At 46.8% G+C, this 8909-nt stretch overlaps 1 protein-coding gene across 1 annotated transcript in view; it reads right to left on the bottom strand.

The window, feature by feature from the left end:
- The window catches only part of MOSPD1 (motile sperm domain containing 1), a 26001-nt gene extending 23943 nt beyond the window's left edge, over window positions 1–2058 (bottom strand). Inside the window, exon 1 of the mRNA XM_012001334.1 lies at window positions 1896–2058. The gene's annotated coding sequence lies outside the window, so the exon portion shown is untranslated. The remainder of the gene's footprint in view (window positions 1–1895) is intronic.
- Window positions 2059–8909: the final 6851 nt, after the last annotated feature.

Here is an 8909-nt window from a genome sequence, read left to right on the forward strand (position 1 = left end):
GGGAGGCTGAGGTGGGAGATTGCTTGAGCCCGCGAGGCAAAGGTTGCAGTGAGCTGAGATTGCACCACTGCACCATAGCCTGGGCGACAGAGCAAGACCCTGTCTCAAAAAATATATATGTTTTTGTAGACATGTAAAATGTCTACATATTCCATTTTAAACTTCTTTAAAAATAGAAAAAGAATAGTAGCCAATTACTTTATTGGCCTATTAGGGAATGGAATCGCTTCTCTGATCATCTCTTAACTGTTAGTTTTCAGAAAATGGAGTTAAATGTAAAAGCTCTCTAAGAAAAAAAAAATAAAACACTTGGGAAGTAAATGTACATAAACAATTGAAGGAAGAAGCATGCATTGTTTTACAGGGTATTTGTTTTATTGTCTATTTTTGCCTATAAAGGAGTAACTTTATACTGAATATTGTCCATTACATTTAATTATATATTATTAATACATGTGTGGAGAATCTATCACAGCTATCCCTTACTAAGTTGAAAACTTCCAAAATTTCAACTCTCCTAGTATTTAGGTATACCTGTTGTTTTGAGAGTTCAAGAAACGCTTCAGAAACTAGTTTAATCTCGCATCCTGATTGGGTATGTAGACGTGAACAACTTGAAAGACACATTTGGCCCTGTTTCCTGTTTTCCAAACTTCCCACTACCAACTATAAGTATAATCTAAAAGGTGGTATCCACTCCGTATTCAATATCCTGTATATAGTCTTTTCTAAGCAAAGAGATTTTCCAGTATTCAGAGGAAGTGTGGACAAGATATTCATCAAGAATATTAAATCCCACGTGTGCCTTGCCTGAAAAAGTAGACTTTCCCCTTTCTGTCTGGAATTCACATTAAGAACAGGACTGCTTTTTAGGCAAGATCCAAAGGACCCAATTTTTCACGTTTGAGTCCTCTTCTTATCTCCCTCAAAGGTCAATTTTCACTTAGTATTTGTCCTCTCGTTCCCCGACGTGAGATCTCTCAGATTCTACTGGGGCAGATCTGCTACTTCAGCCAGAGAGGGCAGATGTCAATTACTTTCCTTCAAAGCGGGAAACTGCAGAACATTGATTAAGGGCAGGAGGGCTGGAGAGGGAGTACAAAATGGACTGTCCTAGGACTTCAGCTCCACCTGATTGGGGCCCAGCCTTCCCAGCCCTCGTCCCCACACCGGCCGCTCCATGTGAAACCGGTCATGTGAGCCTGTTTACAGCAGAGCAGCTGGTGCAACCATCAGGATCCGTGCAGAGGTCCAGGGAAGGCGAAGGAAACAGGCCACGCACCCCCTACACCCTACCCCATTATTCCAAGAAGGCGTTCGCTCTCCCTCCCCGCCTCTCCACCCTACTTTCATCTCCCTCCAGGCAAAGACAGCACAGCTGAGGCTATCCCGGGACGCCTCGCTCCAGCCCTGCCGATTTCCTTCCAGTTGCTCGCTGGGGCGACCGGCTGAGCTGGAGGAAGGGCGAGGACGGTGTCACCCCAAACGGGGAGTCAACTTCCCTCCCCCAGCCCTCCTCGCTGCGTCCACCCAAGAGTTGTCCCTAGAGCCGCATCCCCTGGGCAACCGAACTCCGCCGGGCAGGCACCGAGAGGCTCCCGAGCCTGCCTTTGCCCGGGCAGGAGCGAGCCACACATCAGCTGGCCAGACCCCGGGGTCGGGCGCCGAGGGCGGCGGAGCCACTGCCAGTCACACACCGGACAGGAAAGGATCCCCTCCGTCTCCTCCCCGCCGCCCACCCGCATCCCGGCGCAGCGGAGCCCCGCTGTCAATCACAGAGCCAACCTCCGGCTGTGGGGATGGGTCATTCTTTGGCGGGGGGCTCTCAGCCACGTAACTTCCACATTTTCCCGAAGTGAGAGGAAGTGGGTGACGGGACGGTGGGGGACTCTCACCTCGGCAACACCGGCTTCCTCGGAAAGCAGCTGCGACTGCTCCTCCGCTCCTTTGTCAGCGTCTCTAGGCTGCACTGCCTGCTGGGATACCGGAGGACTCAAATGCCACCTCTCTCCGCCCTCGAGGATGAGCCGCGACTTGGGGGTGGGAGGTGGGAGGAAGAAGAGGTGGAGCTGGGGGCGGGGCCGGAGCCTGGGGCGGGGCTCTGGCCTTGCCACCTGGCCTCTTGGGGTTTCTTTCTTCATGCTCTAAACTTCTTCCTTCTCTGTCCTCGGATCTGCCCCTCCTCTCCCGCCTTCCCTTGAAGAGACAGACTGGAGGCTCTCATAGAGGGCCACCTCTCTCTGCGCTCGTTAGGCAGTCCCTCTTGCCTGCTGTCCTGTCTCATTCTCCTGCACACACGCACCCAGTGAGTACTCAAGGCTAGTGGCTTCTATTCATACTTCTGAGACATGTCTTGTTGACTGCCTCTGGCTCCACCCTATCCTCAGAACCTGTTTAGGCCCCATGACTTTTTGCTTGGACTCCTTCAGTAGCCTCCTGTTTGGACTCTGCTTCCACTCTTACCTCAGTCTAAACCATCTCCCAGAAAGCAGCCAGAGGGATCGATCTAAGATGTACACATGACCACGTTACTTTTCTCCTTGAAACCTTTCAGTCTCAACAGCACCTACAACACCTTAGCATGGTATATAAAGTGGGCCAAGGCAGGCGGGTCCCTTGAGGTCAGGAGTTCGAGACCAGCCTGGGCAACATGCTGAAACTTCATCTCTACTAACCACAAAAATTAGCCAGGCACCGTGGCTCACGCCTGTAATTCCAGCACTTTGGGAGGCCGAGGTGGGCAGGTCACTTGAAGCCAGGAGTTCGAGACCAGCGTGGCCAACATGGCAAAACCCATCTCTACTAAATAAACAAAAATTAGCCAGGTGTGGTGGTGCATGCCTGTAGTCCCAGCTACTCTGGAGGCTGAGGCACGAGAATCGCTTGAATCTGGGAGGTCCGAGGCTGCAGTGAGTCAATATCATTGTGCCACCGCACTCCAGCCTGGGTGACAGAGTCAGATGCTCTCTCAATAAAACAAAACAAAAAAACATAGAGGTTGTACATATTTTTGGAGTTCAGGTGATACTTTGATATCTTCATATAATGTGTAAAAATCAAATCAGAGTAATTGGGATACCCATCACCTCAGAAGTTTGTCTTTTCTGGCTGGGCACGGTGGCTCACGCCTGTAATCCCAGCACTCTGGGAGCTGAGGCGGGCGGATCACAAGGTCAGGAGATTGAGACCATCCTGGCTAACACAGTGAAACCCCGTCTCTACTAAAAAATACAAAAAAATTAGCTAGGCGTGGTGGCAGGTGCCTGTAGTCCTAGCTACTCGGGAGGCTGAGGCAAGAGAATGGTGTGAACCCGGGAGGTGGAGCTTGCAGTGAGCCGAGATCGCGCCACTGCACTCCAGCCTGGGCCACAGAGTGAAATTCTGTCTCAAAAAAAAAAAAAAAAAAAAGTTTGTCTTTTCTTCTTTTCTTTATACTGAGAACATTCAAATTTTTCTATTCTACATATTTTGAAATATACAATAAATTACTATAAACTATAATTACCATACTGAAGTATCAAATACTAGCTCTCATTCCTTCTGAAACTATGAAACTACTAGAAAAACATTGGGGAAATGCTTCAGGACAGGGCAAAGATTTTTTGGGTAAGACTGCAAAAGCATGGGCAACAAAAGCAGAAATAGACAAATGGGATTACATCAAGCTAGAAAGCTTCTGTACAGCAAAGGAAACATTCAACAAAGAGAAGAGACAATCTACAGAATGAGAAAAGATATTTGGGATCTTGGCTCACTGCAACCTCAACCTTCTGGGCTCAAACCGTCTTCCCACTTCAGCCTCCCGAGTAGCTGGGACTACAGGCACTAATTTTTGTATTTTCAGTAGGGACGGGGTTCCCCCATGTTGGCCAGGCTGATCTTGAACTCCTGGCCTCATGTGATCCACCCGCCTTGACCTCCCAAAGTGCTGAGATTACAGGCGTGAAGTACCACTCCTGGCCTGGAGGTCATTATCTTAAGTGAAATCAGCCAAGGACAGAAAGACAAATATTCAATGCTCTCACTCATTGTGGGTGTAAAATGTGGATCTCATAAAGATAGAGAGTAGATTGGTAGTTATTAGAGGCTGGGAAGGGGAGGGGAGAAGGGGGGCATTGAAGAGAGGTTGATGAATGGGTAGAAATATTTTCTCCCATTCTGTAGATTGTCTCTTCACTTTGTTGAATGTTTCCTTTGCTGTACAGAAGCTCTTAAGCTTGATGTAATCCACTTATCTATTTTTGCTTTTGTTGCCTGTGCTTTTGCAATCTTACTCAAAAAAATCTTTGCCTTGAAGCATTTCTCCAATATGGTTTTTTTTGTTGTTTTGTTTTGGTTTGTTTTTTTGAGACAGAGTCTTGCTCTGTTGCCCAGGCTGGAGTGCAATGGCGCGATCTCAGCTCACTGCAACTTCTACCTCCCAGGTTGAAGCAATTCTCCCGCCTCAGCCTCCCAAGTAGCTGGGATTACAGGCGCCCGTCACCGCTAATTTTTGTATTTTTTTTTAAATAGAGATGGGGTTTCCCCATGTTGATCAGGCTGGTCTTGAACTCCTGACCTCAAGGGATCCACCCACCTCAGCCTCCCAAAGTGCAGGGATTACAGGCGTGAGCTACCACGCCCAGCCTCCAATATGTTTTTCTAGTGGTTTCATAGTTTCCGGTCTTAGATTTAAGTCTTTATTTTGATTTGATTTTTGTGTGTGGTGAGAGATAGGGGTCTAGTTTCATTCTTCTGCATATGGTTATCCAGTTTTCCCAGCACCATTTATTGAAGAGGCTGTTCTTTCCCCAAGGTATGTTCTTGGGACCTTTTTTCAAAAATGAATTGGCTGTAAATGCGTGGACTTTTTCCAGGGTTCTCTATTCTGTTCCATTGGTCTACAGGTCTGTATTTATGCGGGCAGCATACTGTTTTGGTTACTATGGCTTTGTAACCAAAGTGTATTTTGAAGTAAGGCAGTGTGATGCCTCCAGCTTTGTTCTTTTTGCTCAGGATCTCTGCAACCTCTTCTTTTTTAAAAAAAATGTGGAATGCTTCATGAATCTGTTTGTCATCCTTGTGCAGGGGCCCATGCTAATCTTCTCTGTGTTGTTCCTTTTTTTAGTATATGTGCTGCCAAAGAGAGTACTGCAATCCTCTTCTGATGTACCCTATACTCTAGCCCAATACATTTGGCTATCCGTGGAAGACAGCAGGGTCTGGGACAACTCAACCAGCACTGGCTACCTCAAATACTCTCCCTTGAAAGGAGGCCACACTATCAGTAACTTCCATAGGCCCCTTGGAGTATAATTAAAGATACAGTTTTCAAAATTAAATTGTATTGATGTTTAGAGGAAGAGTAAGGTGAAGTGTTGACCGATCCCCTCTCCATAAGAAAAAGGCCCAAAGAATTTTCCCCAGTTGCCCCACCTAGGCTGCCAGTAGATCTTCCTTAAGCTCATGCCTCTGATAACGTTGTTCACAGATTTCCTCAATTTATAATGCCCTTCTCTGTCTTTGGAATACCTACTTATCTTTCAAGGCCCAGTGGAAATGCTCCTTCCTCCACTAACCTTCCAGGATCTTCCATGAGAACTATTAACTCCTGCTCCATCACCATAGAATGTTGCTTATTCTGCTTTACAATTCATCTTAACTTAGGTAATCACTAGCCACATGTATATCTTCCTTTCTCTCCTACCTAGACTATGAATTCTTCAGGCTGCCAGCACAAGGCCTGATCCAGAAATGACGTTAATACCATCTGATGAAATAAAATCTTTCATCTCCATTGCATCTGAAGCCCTAAGTAGGCCCAGAAAGGATCCTAGGCAAGGCCTCATACAACAACCATCCACCCTTCCCTAGGACATCTCCAACTTAACCTGGACACGTGTCGCTTTTGCAAATACAAACTGGTTAGGCAGCAGGGCATTACAAAAGGACCAATGCTTGTACTTGCCTTGCAGGTCAGACTGGTTTGTGGTATAATATGTGGTTGTGGAAAATGTAACTGGTACAGCTCACATAAGAATCCAGTATAGAAGGCCAGGCACAGTGGCTGACGCCTGTAATCCCAGCACTTTGGGAGGCCCAGGTGAGCAGATCACCTAAGGTCAGGAGTTCAAGACCAGCTGGCCAACATGGTGAAACCCTGTCTCTACTAAAAATACAAAAATTAGCCAGGCCTGGTGGCGGATGCCTATAATCCCAGCTACTCGGGAGGCTGAGGCAGGATAATTGCTTGAACCTGGGAGGCAGAGGTTGCAGTGAGCCGATATCCTGCCATTGCACTCCAGCCCGGGCGACAGAGTGAGACTCCGTCTCAAAAAAACAAAACAAAACAACAACAACAACAAAGAATCCAGTATAGAAAAATTGTATGGTGCCATGAAAAACAACTGAATTTCCAAAAGGAGACACATCTCCCACCTTTTGACTCCTATTTGCTTTAGACTACCCTTGGACTTGATATCTCTTCAGATCTTATAAATTGGAAGATTTCTTCTTTTGCAAAAGTGGGCATCTTGTTTTGTGTTGTTCTTGCGTCATTTATGATACATTTGCTTTCTTTCCAGTTATATCACAAGTTACACTCTGGCAGGGTTTCCTCATTCCTAAAATGGAGACAAGAATCTTTGGCCTACACAGTTTACCAGGCTCTTAGGAGGTTCTAATGCGGTAATGTATATGGAATAGGTCAGTGGTCCCCAACCTTTTTTGGCACCAGTGACTGGTTTTGTGGAAGCAAATTTTTCCATGGATGGGGGTGGGGGATGGTTTTCGGATGGAACTGCTCCACCTCAGATCATCAGGCATTAGATTCTCATAAGGAACGTGCAACCTAGATCCATCCCATGCGCAGTTCACAATACAGTTCGCATTCCTATGAGAATCTAATGCCCCCATTGATCTGACAGGAGGCAGAGCTCAGCTATAATGCTTGCCCATCCATGGCTCAACTCCTGCTGTTCAGTCTAGTTCTTAACAGGCCAGGGACCAGTAATAATGTAAACCACAAGATGTTCTTCAAACATAAGTTCTGTTTTATTATTATGTTTTTAATAATCCTGACACTGTATTACTTAGATATGTGTGTTTGAGATGCCACTTGTGGGAATCAAAGGCTTTATTGCAAATGACTATGGATAATGCTTTAGATCATGGTTTCCCAAATTTGCCCGAGGTTAAGAATTACCTGGAACCTGCCTGGGCACGGTGGTTCACGCCTGTAATCCCAACAATTTGGGAGGCTGAGGCAGGCTGATCACTTGGGGTCAGGAGTTCGAGACCAGCCTGACCAGCATGGCGAAACCCCATCTCTACTAAGAATACAAAAACTAGCCAGGCATGGTGGCAGGTGCCTCTAATCCCAGCTACTCGGGAGGCTGAGGCATGAGAATCACTTGAACCCGGGAGGCGGAGGTTGCAGTGAGCTGAGATTGTGCCACTGCACTCCAGCCTGGGTGACAAAAGCAAAAAACTCTGTCTCAAAAAAAAAAAAAAAAAAAAAAAATTACCTGGAGACCTTGTTAAAAACAGATTCCAAGACCTATCCCAGACATACTGAATACCAATTTCCAGGAGAAAGACAAGATTAAAAGTACAGTTAGGAATGAGACCAGGTGATTCTTATCCTCAGGCAAATCTGGGAAACACTGTCATCTGGGAGATAATGTCAATGACATTACCAGTCATTCACGTATCAGAATGGATTAGTTTAGGATTCTTTCTGGGAGAGGCCTTTCAGATAAGGAGAAATCAAAACTGTGGAACAGAGCTTGGAAGGAGGCTCCAGCAGGGCCAAACTTCCCTTACAATTGTGCCTGCAGCTAGTATATGCAAAACCTTCCCCTGGAATTTCCTTGTCTTCGCCCCAAGCTCTTAGAACTGGTTACAGGAACTAGGTGACTTGAAGATAATATCATTTACCATCTGAAGTCAAAGTGTTAAAACAGGGACCTTTACTGTCTCAACTAATTGGTGATGTTTCAGAAATTTCTTAGTGCCACAGTGGCTTTATTCAACCAGTGCTCCCACTAGATTCCTCTCTCCAGAGTTCTCCCAGCTCCCTGGGCAGACCTCTTTCATAGCACTTAAACACTGTGCTGTCATTGTTTTCTTTCTTTCCTTCTTTCCTTCCTTCCTTCCTTTCTTCCTTCCTCCCTTCCCTCCTTCCCTCCTTCCCTCCTTTCTTTCTCCTTCCTTCCTTCCTTCCCTCCTTCCTTCCTTCCTTCTTTCTCTCTCTCTCTCTTTCTTTCTTTCCTTTTGATGGAGTCTCGCTCTGTCGCCCAGGCTGGAGTGCAGTGGTGCAATCTCGGCTCACTGCAACCTCTATCTCTCAGGTTCAAGTGATTCTCCTGCCTCAGCCTCCCGAGTAGCCGAGACTACAGGTGTGCGCCACTGCACCTGGCTAAATTTTGTGTTTTTAGTAGAGACGGGGTTTCACCATATTGGTCAGACTGGTCTTGAACTCCTGACCTCATGATCCGCCCACCTCAGCCTCCCAAAGTGCTGGGATTACAGGCGTGAGCCGTGGTGCCCGGCCAACTGTCATTGTTTTCCTGTTTGCCTCTTAAGTAGTAAGAGCTGGAGTTGGTCTTATCCACCAACATAAGCACCTACAATATAGCAAGCACAATGTGAGGCCCAGGGGATGCAAAGGTGAAACTGTCTGTTTACTCCGTGCCTCACCTAGTTGACTGGAAACTTATTGAGGGCAGTCATTGTTCAACTCTGTATCCATCCTTATGTGCTAGTCTCGTGCCACGCACAGAGTCATCCATCAGGAAATATTTGTTAAAGAGTGAATGGGGCGGGGCGGGTAGCTCACACCTGTAATCCCAGCACTTTGGGAGGCCGAGGTGGGTGGATCAGTTGAGGTCAGGAGTTTGAGACCAGCCTGGCCAACGTGGTGAAACCCC

Source organism: Mandrillus leucophaeus, unplaced genomic scaffold (genome assembly GCF_000951045.1).
Source record: "Mandrillus leucophaeus isolate KB7577 unplaced genomic scaffold, Mleu.le_1.0 Scaffold659, whole genome shotgun sequence".
Classification (NCBI taxonomy): domain Eukaryota; kingdom Metazoa; phylum Chordata; class Mammalia; order Primates; family Cercopithecidae; genus Mandrillus; species Mandrillus leucophaeus.